General features: G+C 36.7%; 1 protein-coding gene across 1 annotated transcript in view; it reads left to right on the plus strand.

Annotated features, from left to right (window-relative positions):
• The first annotated feature begins 8,583 nt into the window (after nt 1-8,583).
• The window catches only part of LIPK (lipase family member K), a 42,041-nt gene continuing 37,916 nt past the window's right edge, over nt 8,584-12,708 (plus strand). Inside the window, exon 1 of the mRNA XM_061402727.1 lies at nt 8,584-8,682. The gene's annotated coding sequence lies outside the window, so the exon portion shown is untranslated. The remainder of the gene's footprint in view (nt 8,683-12,708) is intronic.

Genomic DNA, 12,708 nt, shown 5'->3' on the forward strand with positions numbered 1-12,708 from the left:
TCCTGGACCCTAGTCATACATGATCCAAGGTATAGCTCTTCCTGTATTTTATTTTATTTTATTTTTCTTCCTGTATTTTTAAGTTGAAGTCAATGCATAACACAATTAGGGAAATACCTTTAGGCTGATTTAACCGCACTTTAGTCTGAAGTTATTGAGCCAAACAGCACAGCCAAATATTTGAGCTCTTAACAGAAGAATTTTAAACATTAAACTATTTTCAAACACTAATCTTAAAGTCTTGGTTAGTTTGTACAGAGGAAATAAACATAGGCTCAAGATAAGATCTTTTCCCCCCACAGTTTATGCCGTATTTTTTTTTCTTTATTGCAAGATAGAATATTAGAACATATGCTTTAGAGTTGGGTCTAAATACAGATTTCAATTTATGACTAATAGTGTTGAAAGGGAGCAAATTGTGTCACCCTAAGACATGCCTCTTTGGCATAATGATTATTTTAGTCTGATTATTTTTTTAATTTAAATTTATTTATTTTAGTTGGAGGCAAATTACTTCACAATATTGTATTCATTTTGCCATACATCAACATGAATCCGATTATTTTTTAAGAAACAGCACACAGAGGAAAGGCTCTAACTGAGTACAAATTAGAAGTGACTTAGCAGCAACAGCAGCAGCATCATTTTGTGAGAGACACAAGTTTATAAGTGAAATCCCCACTTGTAAGGCAGTCTCCATGTCTTTTTAGAAAGAGAATGACTTTAAATCTCTAGACAACCTTGTGTATGGAGAAGACAGTGCCTTAAATGTGCATAACTCTTTACTGTATTTTCTTGTTCATCTTTCATAATTGCTCCCTGCACCCCCAAGATCTTTTTTTGTCTTTAGCTGGAGATGGTATTTAAGGTGGTGGCTTGGGCCATTTCTGGTAATGACTCAGTTTTCCTGGATCTCTTCTATGTTTTATACAGGAGGCATACATGGTGTGAAACTTGCTTGTTTTTTTCTCTTACTAAATTGTATTTTATTACAGTGGTGTCTCAGCCAAGAACCTAGAAAGTTAGAGGGAAAATTATTTTTCTTCCCCATCAGTGTTAGTTTTGGAGGTTTTCTATTAATATCATCTCAAAATTTAAGAATGTTTTTAATGATTCCTTCTTTCTAAATATGATGCTTTTCCTCTAAGATCCCAAGACCTATCCAACTAATTTTCCCATTCTAACCTTTAACATACATGTACCTCTTTACTCCACTGAATGTATATTATTTTTATTGTATATTATGCAATGTATTTGGGGCTTCCCCAATGGCTCAGCAAGTCAAGAATTCACCTGTAAGGCAGGATACACAGAAGATATGCGTTCAATTCCTGCATCAGGAAGATATCCTATAGGAGGAAATGAAAATACACTTCAGTACTCTTGACCAAAAAACCTCTTGGACAGAGTACCCTAGTGGTCTACAGTCCCTGGGGTCACAAAGAGTCAAATGTGACTGATCAACTGAGCACACACACATGTGATATATTATATATTACATTTTTTCTATTTTGTGATTGCTTTTGGTTTATGTATTCTGTTTTGTAAATCTGTGGTCAATTCTTGTACTATGATACACTTTAAAAATTTTCAATAGCTTTAAAATATATTTTAAAATAAAGCTGGAGAAATTCTATCTTGTTACTCTAAATATTTTAAATAAATAATATTTTCAAATATTTTAAATAGTCTTGCCCTTTTATTCTTAGTAGAACTTACATTTTCAGCAAGTTTTCAAAAATTACGGGAATTTTGATTAAACTTGCATTAAGCTTTTGCAATAAATTGCAAAGAATTCATAATGCTTCCACAGTCACTTTTTAGATGAAAACCTTAGTCATGAAGATGTTTAAATTCTATTTAGTAAATGAACCCCTGCATGAAAGGGTGTTTTTTCATTATCAAATGAACTCAGTGGTTTTAATGAGTTCCTTTCCATTGAGGGATCATAGTATTTGTCTGAAAAACAAACAAACAAAAAAATAACTACAAATGCCTTCTGCATTTTTAGCTATTTGTGTACACTTCAAACTTCTACCACTAAACTATAAGTTTCTGAATGAGTAAATCCTTTCTAAAAACATTGCTGTCACATAATAGTCGATATATTACAGAGAATACATACAGCCTATGTGTATTGATGAAGCATAACAAATCTAATGCTCTAAATTCAAATGACGCATGAGAAGAAAAGATTACCAATTCTGTTGTGCCCACCTGTGTGCTTGTGATTGACAAGGGGAAAAAATGGTCCCTCAGGGATATATTTGCCTCATAATCTCTGGAATCTGTGAATGTTCTGCAAATAATCTGTGTGTACATAGTTATATGTACATGTACATATATACATTAAACTTCCTTGTGACTTTCGGTAAATGAAAACAGTAATTTAGTAAAATTAACACTGTACAGAAAATCAGTTCTAACCTTAGTTCTGTTACAACATTTAAGTAATTCTAACTTTTTTAAATGCAACTTTTCTTTAAATGAAAAAGTATGAATACATAATATCTGAGTATTCCATGAGCCCTAAAATTTCATGATTTTATGAAGAAATTTAATGAAGTACCTGAAGAGAGAGAATAAGTAAAAGTTTAATATAACTATCAGCTGAATTTGGAAACAATTCTCATTTACTTTTTGAAGTAAAATCCACATGCCAACAGAAATAAACACAGTTTTATTACTGGTACTTCAAAAAATTGAAATGAGTGCTAATGCATTAGAACTATATTTAACCTCTTTCTTTAATAAACTTAAATTGGTCAAACTTTAACATTTTATATATTTTTGCTTGCACTTTATTGTTATTGCTGGTGGTGTTTAGTCATTAAGGTGTGTCTGTTTTGTGACCCCATGGACTATAGTTCTCCAGTCTCTTCTGTCCATAGGATTTTCCAGGCAAGAATACTGGAGTAGCTTGTCATTTCCTTCTCCAGGAGATCTTCCTGACCCAGGGAGTGAACTCACATCTCCTGCATTGGCAGGCAGATTCTTTACCACTGAGCCACCAAAATGAAAGTCGTTCAGTCATGTTTTACTCTTTGCAACCCCATGGACTATACAGTCCATGGAATTCTCCAGGCCAGAATACAGGAGTGGGCAGCTGTTCCCTTCTCCATGGCATCTTCCCAATCCAGGGATCAAATCCAGGTCTCCGATATTACAGGCAGATTCTTTATAGGCTGGGCCACCAGGGAAGCCCTCTGAGCCACCAGGGAATCCCTTATATACTTTATTACACTAAATTAAAAAATGCCCCTACTCTTAAAGTGAAAGTGTTAATCACTCAGTCATGTCCAACTCTTTGCAACCTCATGGACTATAGCCCACCAGTTTCCTCTGTCCATGGAATTCTCCAGGCAAGAACTCTCCAATGGGTAGCCATTCCCTTCTCCAGGGGGTCTTTCCATTCCAGGGATTGAATCTGTGTCTTCTGGCATTGTGGGCAGATTCTTTACCATCTGGCAGATGTGTCTGCCATTGAATCTGTGCCTCCTGGCATTGTGGACAGATTCTTTACCATTCTTTACCACCAGGGAACCCAACCTTAGAGAACTCAGAATCTAATGGGAAGAACATACAACAAATGGATAGATAATGTGTTAATTTTCTATTGCTGGACACCAGGAACAACACAGCACAGAATTATTACCTTATAGTTCTGAAGGTCAAAAGTCCAAAGTGGGTTTCATTGGACTAAAATTAACTAATCAATTTTTAGGTTTGTAGTAGCTCTTGAGGGAGATAAAATGGAAAGTTCTATTGAGACTCAATGCAATAAAAACAGTATGCCAAAGTAAAGGGCTATACTCCTATGCAAGATTAACAACAAAGGTAAGAGAAAATGTTTCTTTGATTCTCATACACTGTTGGTTCATAAACTGGGCCCATACATTAAGAGTAAGGAGAGATTGAAGAAAGAGGCAGGTCTCTCCAGATTGGCAGATGACAGAATTTGATAAGGAAAGGAACTTATTTAGGAGGCTTGTCTTGGATGGCCACAAGACAGGTTATCTCTGCACCTGTCCACTAGAATCTTAAAAGTTTATATGGCAATTTTAACTGGGTCCAGTCACATACATAGCCCAGATGGTCTCAACAGCAGCTTACTATGTATATATGTGAATGAATCACTTTATGGCACACCTGAAACTAACACAACATTGTTAATCAACAATACTCCAATATAAATGAAAAGTGAAAAAAAAAACTTATTATCTCAAAGCTATGTCTTTGGGGTAGCTTCTAATGCAGAAAGAGCAAGCAGAAGACACGTTCCAAGAACAGGGGAGCAGGTGAGGAACCTCTGGTTACCCAGATCCAGCTCATGGGTCAAGCAACAGTCACTTCCTCTCAATGACTTCCTCCAACAAAGATAGTAAGGATCTGAAAAGGTCAGAAACTATGGGTTTCAGGAGAGGGTATTTGGAGAAACCTAATACTATGCTGTGTATTCCACCTCTTCTTTTCCCTACACATTCTCCCTCCTCCAAGGAGCAGAGATGTGAGTGCCTGCCTCTCAATTCAGGACCAAGGAAGGGATTTCAACAGAGCAACTTGGAGAGGGTAAGGTATTCTCTGGTGACTCAGACAGTAAAGAATCTGCCTGCAATGCAGGACACCCGGGTTTGATCCCTGGGTCTGGAAGATCCCCTGGAGAAGGAAATGGCAGTATTTCTTCGCTCAGTATTCTTGCCTGGAGAAGCCCATAGACAGAGAAGTCTGGCTGGCTATAGTCTATGGGGTCACAAAGAGTCAGACACAACTGAGTGACTAACACTTTTCTTTCACTTTCAAGGTATATATGCTACTGTTTGGGAAAAAACAGCCTGATATCCAAATTCACCTGGAAAGCTAAAGATCTAGAGATTCCCTGACTGGCTGCACTTTAAGCTAGGAAAGAAGAAGTGGGATAGAAGCAGGCAAAGAAGAGACAGTTACCATAGGTTTAAATGGGAGAACATATTTGCAAATGATATATCAGTAAGACATTAATATCCAAAATACACGAACAGCTCATACAACTCAACATCAGAAAAGAAAATTTTTAATATGTTTATTATCCAGCAGTCTAGTGATTAGGATGCTACACTTCCACTGCAGGGAACACAGGTTCAATCCCTGGTCAGGGAACTAAGATCCTGTATGCTGTGTGGTGAAGAATAAAAAAGCAGAAGACCTAAATGGACATTTTTTCAAAGAAGACATTGATGGCCAACAGGCACATGAAAAGATGCTCAACATAGCTAACCATCAGAGAAAAGCTAATCAAAACTATTATCCAATGAACTGTCACCTCACACCTGCCAGAATGGCTATCATCAAAACAAAAGTTGTTTATAAAAAGCCCCTATAAAATTTAACTGGAGGAGGACATGGCAACCCACTCCAGTATTCTTGCCTGGAGAATCCCCATGGACAGAGGAGCCTGGCAGGCTACAGTCCATGGGGTCGCAAAGAGTTGGACACAACTGAGAGACTAAGCACAAAGCACATAAAATTTAAAGACCAGATATTTGGGGCTTGCAAAATCCTAGGTGGTTTCACTTCATCAGATCAGATCAGATCAGTCGCTCAGTCGTGTCGACTCTTTGCGACCCCATGAATCACAGCATGCCAGGCCTTCCTGTCCATCACCAACTCCCGGAGTTCACTCAGACTCACGTCCATCGAGTCAGTGATGCCATCCAGCCATCTCATCCTCTATCGTCCCCTTCTCCTCTTGCCCCCAGTCCCTCCCAGCATCAGAGTCTTTTCCAATGAGTCAACTCTTCGCATGAGGTGGCCAAAGTACTGGAGTTTCAGCTTTAGCATCATCCCTTCCAAAGAAATCCCAGGGCTGATCTCCTTCAGAATGGACTGGTTGGATCTCCTTGCAGTCCAAGGGACTCTCAAGAGTCTTCTCCAACACCACAGTTCAAAAGCATCAATTCTTCAGCACTCAGCCTTCTTCACAGTCCAACTCTCACATCCATACATGACCACAGGAAAAACCATAGCCTTGACTAGATGGACCTTTGTTGGTGAAGTAATGTCTCTGCTTTTGAATATGCTGTCTAAGTTGGTCATAACTTTCCTTCCAAGGAGTAAGTGCCTTTTAATTTCATGGCTACAGTCACCATCTGTAGTGATTTTGGAGCCCAGAAAAATAAAGTCTGACATTGTTTCCACTGTTTCCCCATCTATTTCCCATGAAGTGATGGGACCGGATGCTGTGATCTCCGTTTTCTGAATGTTGAGCTTTAAGCCAACTTTTTCACTCTCCACTTTCACTTTCATCAAGAGGCTTTTTAGTTCCTCTTCACTTTCTGCCATAAGGGTGGTGTCTTCTGCATATCTGAGGTTATTCACTTCATAGTACAAAGCAAGTGTTTTAACTCTACATAACAGCCAGTCCCCTTCACCAAACACAGTGTAGAGTAAGAAAAGTAGGAAACAGATGAGATTTACTATAAAATACCATGTGAAAACCTTATATACAATATTATGTTGCAACATTTTTGGATAAAATGGAGGGTGAATATGTGGGAGTGAATATCAGAGACAGAGATCACAGCCAAATTATATGAGATAATAGCAAAACAGTAGAGACCCCTTATATGGATGAATAAGTCGACTCACTCTAAAAATTTTCCAACCAGAATGGTATGGATTTCCTTTGCCGAGGGATGCACTGCAGAAAATTTTTGATAATATATCCAACATCAACTATCCAATACTTGAAAACTTCACCTTCCTATTTCTTTTGCTCAAGAATAATCTGATTTTCTAGCCTAGACTAGATTCCAGTTATTTGTGTATTGCGAACATGTATACTATCATTCCAGTTGGTTTTGTTTTTCATTCTGAGACTCAAAATGACATGTTAGTAGAATGCATTGCTTGAAACTGTAATTTTCTGTTAAAAATATAGAGATACAAAAGTCTTTCTAATAAATCAAATAAATCTCTAAATAATTTTAATTACACTGCTGAAAGAGAGTCACAGAAGCAAAACCAATTCCAACTGCAATTTTGAATCAAATCAACTCCAATCCAATTACAAATTGACACAATCCTAAAAAATCTGAAGATATTTAAATTAGTTTCATGCCACTGAGTTCTGGCTTCCTGACCAAAATTCTGAGACAGGGTATTGACAGCATCTCCTATATGCTGAGTGGAAACAGATATTCCTGACTCAGTGATGAAAATTCACAAACTAACAAAAATACTCTTTCTCCACTTCAGATGACTCTTATTGTTTGTAAAATGTTAATTTTGGGTCATTTTAGAAGTTTGGTTAGTTTTTTAGACAAATTAGAACTGTATTCTTGCAAGTATGAAAGTGGAAAATAGAAACGTGCAATTCTAAAATTTTTATAGGTTATCTAACACTAAGTCCCTATAAAATTTAAAAAGCCCTTATAAACCCCCTATCTAAGCCCCTAACACATCGTAAAGGAAATCAGTCCTGAATATTCATTGAAAGGACTGATGTTGAAACTGAAGTTCCAATACTTTGGCCACCTGATGCAAAGGACTGACTCATTGGAAAAGACTCTGATGCTGGGAAAGATTGAAGGCAGGAGGAGAAGGGAATAACAGAAGATGAGATGGCTGGATGGCATCACTGACTGGATGGATATGAGTTTGAGCAAGCTCCGGGTGTTGGTGATGGACAGAGAAGCCTGGCAAGCTGTAGTCTATGGGGTCTCAAAGGATCGGACATAACTGAAAAACTGGACTGAATTGAACACCAAGCCTCCTCTGCCCAGTGTAGACACAGGAGCTTCTTACTTAGTGGGAATGACTGGTTAGAGAGTAGGAGAAAAAGCTTTTTCTTTTTTTTTTCTGTTTTTTGTTTTATTTGTTGCCTTTATCCAGCTGGAAATCTTAAATCAGATACTGTTTTTCTAGGGCTCAGTTGAAAGGATTAGAAACAACATTTTCTGTGTCACCTGCCAATTCTAACATGAAATTTATAGAACAAGGCAGAGAAAATTTGGGGGCTCCCCTGGGGGTGCAGTGGTATAAAATCCCCATGCCAATGTGGGAGATACATGTCCAATCTCTGGTCTGGGAAGATCCCCTGGAGAAGGGAATGGCAACACACTCTAGTATCCTCGCTTGGAAAACCCCATGGACAGATGAGCCTGGTGGGCTATGGTCCACGGAGTTGCAAAGAGTCAGACACAATTTAGTGACTGAACAAGAAGAAAAAATCTAGGAAAGCTAAGGCAATAATTGGAAATAAATACAATTGCAGATATTGTAGTTGGATGACGCAGGAGATTAGGTAGTTTACAGAGATGCTTATATGACTGGGACATTGCAACCATCCTTGGGTGAAAATTATTTTCTGAATGGACAGTCTATATTCTGCTGAGAAGCTCTCAATCCATTTATCCCTGGAAGCACACAACTCAGGCACTACTCGGCAGAAGCAGGAACTTTGGTCCATGACAACTCTTTTTTTCATCACAGGCTAAGAACTCACCTAACAAGGTTGTCTGGGAAGCATGTGTTGTGTTTCAAGGCATGATTAATCTGCCTCCAGTTGAGAAATTTCTGGTTGCAACATCTTCTGAGCTGTTTCAAACAGATCATGCTCTATTGACAGCTGTCTCTGAAAGAAGCTGAAATCTATCTGAAGCTCCCAGGATTTGAAGACAGATCCCCGGACATTTCAGAGATTGGGTAATGACTGTTTATTTATTTGCAGAGCCTGGATCATGGTATTTCAATGAGACATAGGAAATATTTGGAGGTACAGAACTTTAGTTGTTGGTAAGGAATATCGTATATTGATAGCAAAAGACAGCAAGAATAAAATATGGCCACTCCAAATGGAGAAGATAGATTGCCGTTTTCTAGACACGTTAGGGTGAGTTTTCACTTTCAGAAAGCTGTAGCACTTACAAAGCAGACATTGCTATTTTTGAAACTCAAAGAGAGGTGATATCACAAATCTGTACCTGGAAATGCTAGTGACTGATACTTTTTTAAGAATTTAAGAGATCTTTCCTCGGGGGTGTGTATCTAGAGGTTTGGGAAGTAATATTTAAGTAACATTTTAAAAACTGTTCAGCATTTAAAGCCCTTTATTGTCTCCTTCCAAAGGCCTGAAGCCTGAATACTCTTTCTTATGAGTAGGGTCATCTGCAGGGAAATGTGGGACCAAGTGATTGACAGAAGTCACTGTACTAAGTCATACACCTGCTTCTGGACATTATGAACACCCTTCCAAGAGTTTTTGAAGGTCCTGCCACTTTTTGCTGCTGCTTCATAATGAATAGCCTTGTTGAATGAGTGAAAAAGTGATTTATATTAATGTTGATGTTAAGAGTATATTCTCCTTCAGTCCTCATGATTACAGACCTGCATTCAAAGCTAGGGAGATGAAGATGAGCCAATTTGATGGACTAGTATCTCCATCCTCCCCCAGACATTGAGAGATTGAATGATTATCCTTTAATTCTATATATCAAAGTCAGCAGGTTGTTTTGTTTGTTTTTACAATATACTTATTCTTTATTTTCTGTTTCTAGAATTAAGAAAGAAGTTCTTACCAGGTTTTCCTCTTGTTTAAAAAATATGTATAATCATTTATCTATCAAATAAATAATCATGACAATACATTTCATACTTCAAGCAGGAAATATGACAATACGGAAGGAGTCATTTTACTCTAATGCGGCTTGCTTTAATAGTTCTTCAGGAAAAAAATATTTCCTCCACACCTCCTCCTTGCTTGGTAGCTCAGCTGGTAAAGAACCCACCTGCAATGCAGGAGGCCCCAGTTCGATTCCTGGGTGAGGAAAATTGCTGGAGAAGGGATAGGCTACCCACTCCAGTATTCTTGGGCTTCCCTGGTAGCTTAGCTGGTAAAGAATCCGCCTGAAATGTGGGAGACCTGGGTTCGATCCCTGGGTTAGGAAGATCCCCTGGGGAAGGGAACAGCTACCCCCTTCAATATTCTGGCCTAGAGAATTCCATGGACATGGGGTCACAAAGAGTCAGACATGACTGAGCAACTTTCACATTTTACTTAACATCTCCTCCTTGGTTATTTATCTTATTATTTTAGATTTTGAGGCATCAAACTTTCAGAGGTTACCTTGCCATGTAGAACAAGTGCTTCATTCTTCATATTGTAGAAGAGCCATGAAAATACATGCTATTTATTTTTCTTTTCTCTTTTGCGTTTGCTCTTCCCATTCACTCTAAAACTCCTTTCTCTCCTGTTGCCTTTGGTGTTGGAGCACAGAGCTATTAGCCTCTCCACCCTATTTAAAGATCTTGTCACAGTTGCCTAGTCCTTCTTCCTTTGACAGAAAGGTTCTCAATCCTCAAGTCTGAAATTTGCAGGCCTAGACATCTGATTGCGCAATGATTTCCTTTCTTTCACTTGTTAATAACCTCATTAGTCTTTCTGAGTCACTAAGTCTTTCCCTCTGTGGGAGGGGGAATTCAAAAATAGAGAACAAATTTAGATCTAGACTCTGTTTAACTTTGCTCCCGATGTTTGTGTGATCTTATGAGTCACTATACTTTGGTAAGAGATGAGAATATCAGACTTTTGTGAAGGTTGCTGAGATAAAGGCAAAACGGAATCTAACTTTTTGTAAACACAACGATAGCAGATCCACCTACAATGGCAGGAGACCCAGATTTTATCCCTGGGTGGGGAAGATCCCCTGGAAAGAGAATGGCTACCCACTCCAGTATTCTTTCCTGAAGAATTCCATGGACAGAGGAGCCTGGTGGCCTACAGTCCACAGAGTTGTAAAGAGTCGAACATGACTGAGTGACTAACACTTTAATCAGTATCAGATTGAAAATGTCAAATAAAAAGGGAAATTGTGTCAGAGGCCAAAATATTTTAATTGACAGACAATGGGCTTCTGGCAAACCCAGTTGTTTATGTCACTGACAAAAATCTCATAATAAAGAAAAGCTGGGGAACTGTGAAAAGGTTATTACAAGGTGGAAATACTAAAACTTGTGGACTGTGCCCCACACGAAGACTTCTAGAGCCTTTATTCAGAGCTCACTGCATTTAAATTTATAGCTAATTATTTCTAAGTATCTTTATTCAGTATAAATACATTATTATATTTTATACCATAAATATTCATTATAATAAACTTTTTAGTACATTTTAATTGAAAGAATAACTCAAACTAATAAAGTCATTGAGGAAAATACATAACCAAGAAGCAAATTAGTAGAAGAGGGAATACTTTTAATCCTAGTACTTGAATATAACCATAACCATTTTGCAGTAATCCTTTCAGAATTTGCAAATATCATACTTTTTTGGTTTGTTTATTTGTTTGAGATATTAAAGAAATAAGATTGTAGTTGCTTAAAATTTGGTATTGTTTCTATAGGCCCAAACAAATTTTGAAAAACTCTATAAATGTTAACATATTTTTAGGCTGATGTATGAAAAATATTTATTATAATTTTAAATAGTTACAAAGAATGTATTTAAAGGTAGTTCATAAATATTGCCAGTTTAAATTGAAATTATTATAAAATTATTAAAATATATCCAATAGAATAGTTTTTTGATATCTAAAATTATCCATTAAAATATTTTATTTAATGGATTAAATTTTATCTGCCTTTTATTTTCTTATTGAATTCATGTTTCCATCCTAGTTTTTTTAACAGATGTTTTACATATTTCCATAAATATATATCCTAGTGGCAATTACTTATATGCTTAAAAATTATTTTATTGATCAATGATCCTTCTTCTCTAGGACTGAAAAGTGGATATACATTAAAATTTAAGCTGTTTTCACTAAAGTATAAGGCTGTATTTTTCTTTTAATTTTTAAATGATTTATTATTATAACTTTAGTAGAATTCATTTGGTCAAAGGATTATAAATATATTAAAAGTTCAATGAATCATTATTAAGTCTTAAAATCAAATCTTAATAGCAACGACTCTCTTACTGATATGAATGGAACTTTTCCTCTTAATTCATACACCCAGTGAGAATTATTATTTATTCACAGGTGACAAAATTCTTTAATCAATTCTTTTCCATTTATTTGATAAATGTAAGTACTGGAAAACCATGTTTACCTAATACCATTCAACTCTTTTAACTTTTTGAAGCTCCACATCACAAGTCACACTGGTGCATCTACAAAAAATGATTTTTAATGATTTACCTCTTAACAAGTCAAGTAGATCCTTTTTCAATTTTTTGAAAGCAAAGAATTTGCAACTACATGGTTTGTGGAGGTTACCTGCTTTTGAAAAAGGATTGATACTTTATTAAACTCTCCCTTTCCTAATACCAGTGTCAATGCTGTAAAGTTAGGGGCCCCACTATCCTTCGCTAGAGGCCCCATTTTTTTTTACAACCTCAGATAATTCATCATAGTTAAGAATTCAAGAGAGGAGAGTTATGCATTTCCTTTGTAACATTAAAAAATGAGAATCTCATTGAAGTTAGAAATCTCAGGCCATATCAATTTGAGGAGAGAATATATATGTGAGTGAAAGATCTAGAATTTGATTCTTTTTAAACTATTTAATTGTCTATGTATCTGCTGGAAAGTCCTTGCATACCTTAGCATAAAGACTATAATCTTTCCTCCCAACAGTAATTTTTTCCCATTTAACATAACATTCCATGTGTGTTTTCTCATTATTATGGAGTCCTTATACACATTTTATAGCAGTTTTCCTGGGGGCTCA

The sequence above is a fragment of the Bos javanicus genome, chromosome 26 (assembly GCF_032452875.1).
Source record: "Bos javanicus breed banteng chromosome 26, ARS-OSU_banteng_1.0, whole genome shotgun sequence".
NCBI lineage: Eukaryota > Metazoa > Chordata > Mammalia > Artiodactyla > Bovidae > Bos > Bos javanicus.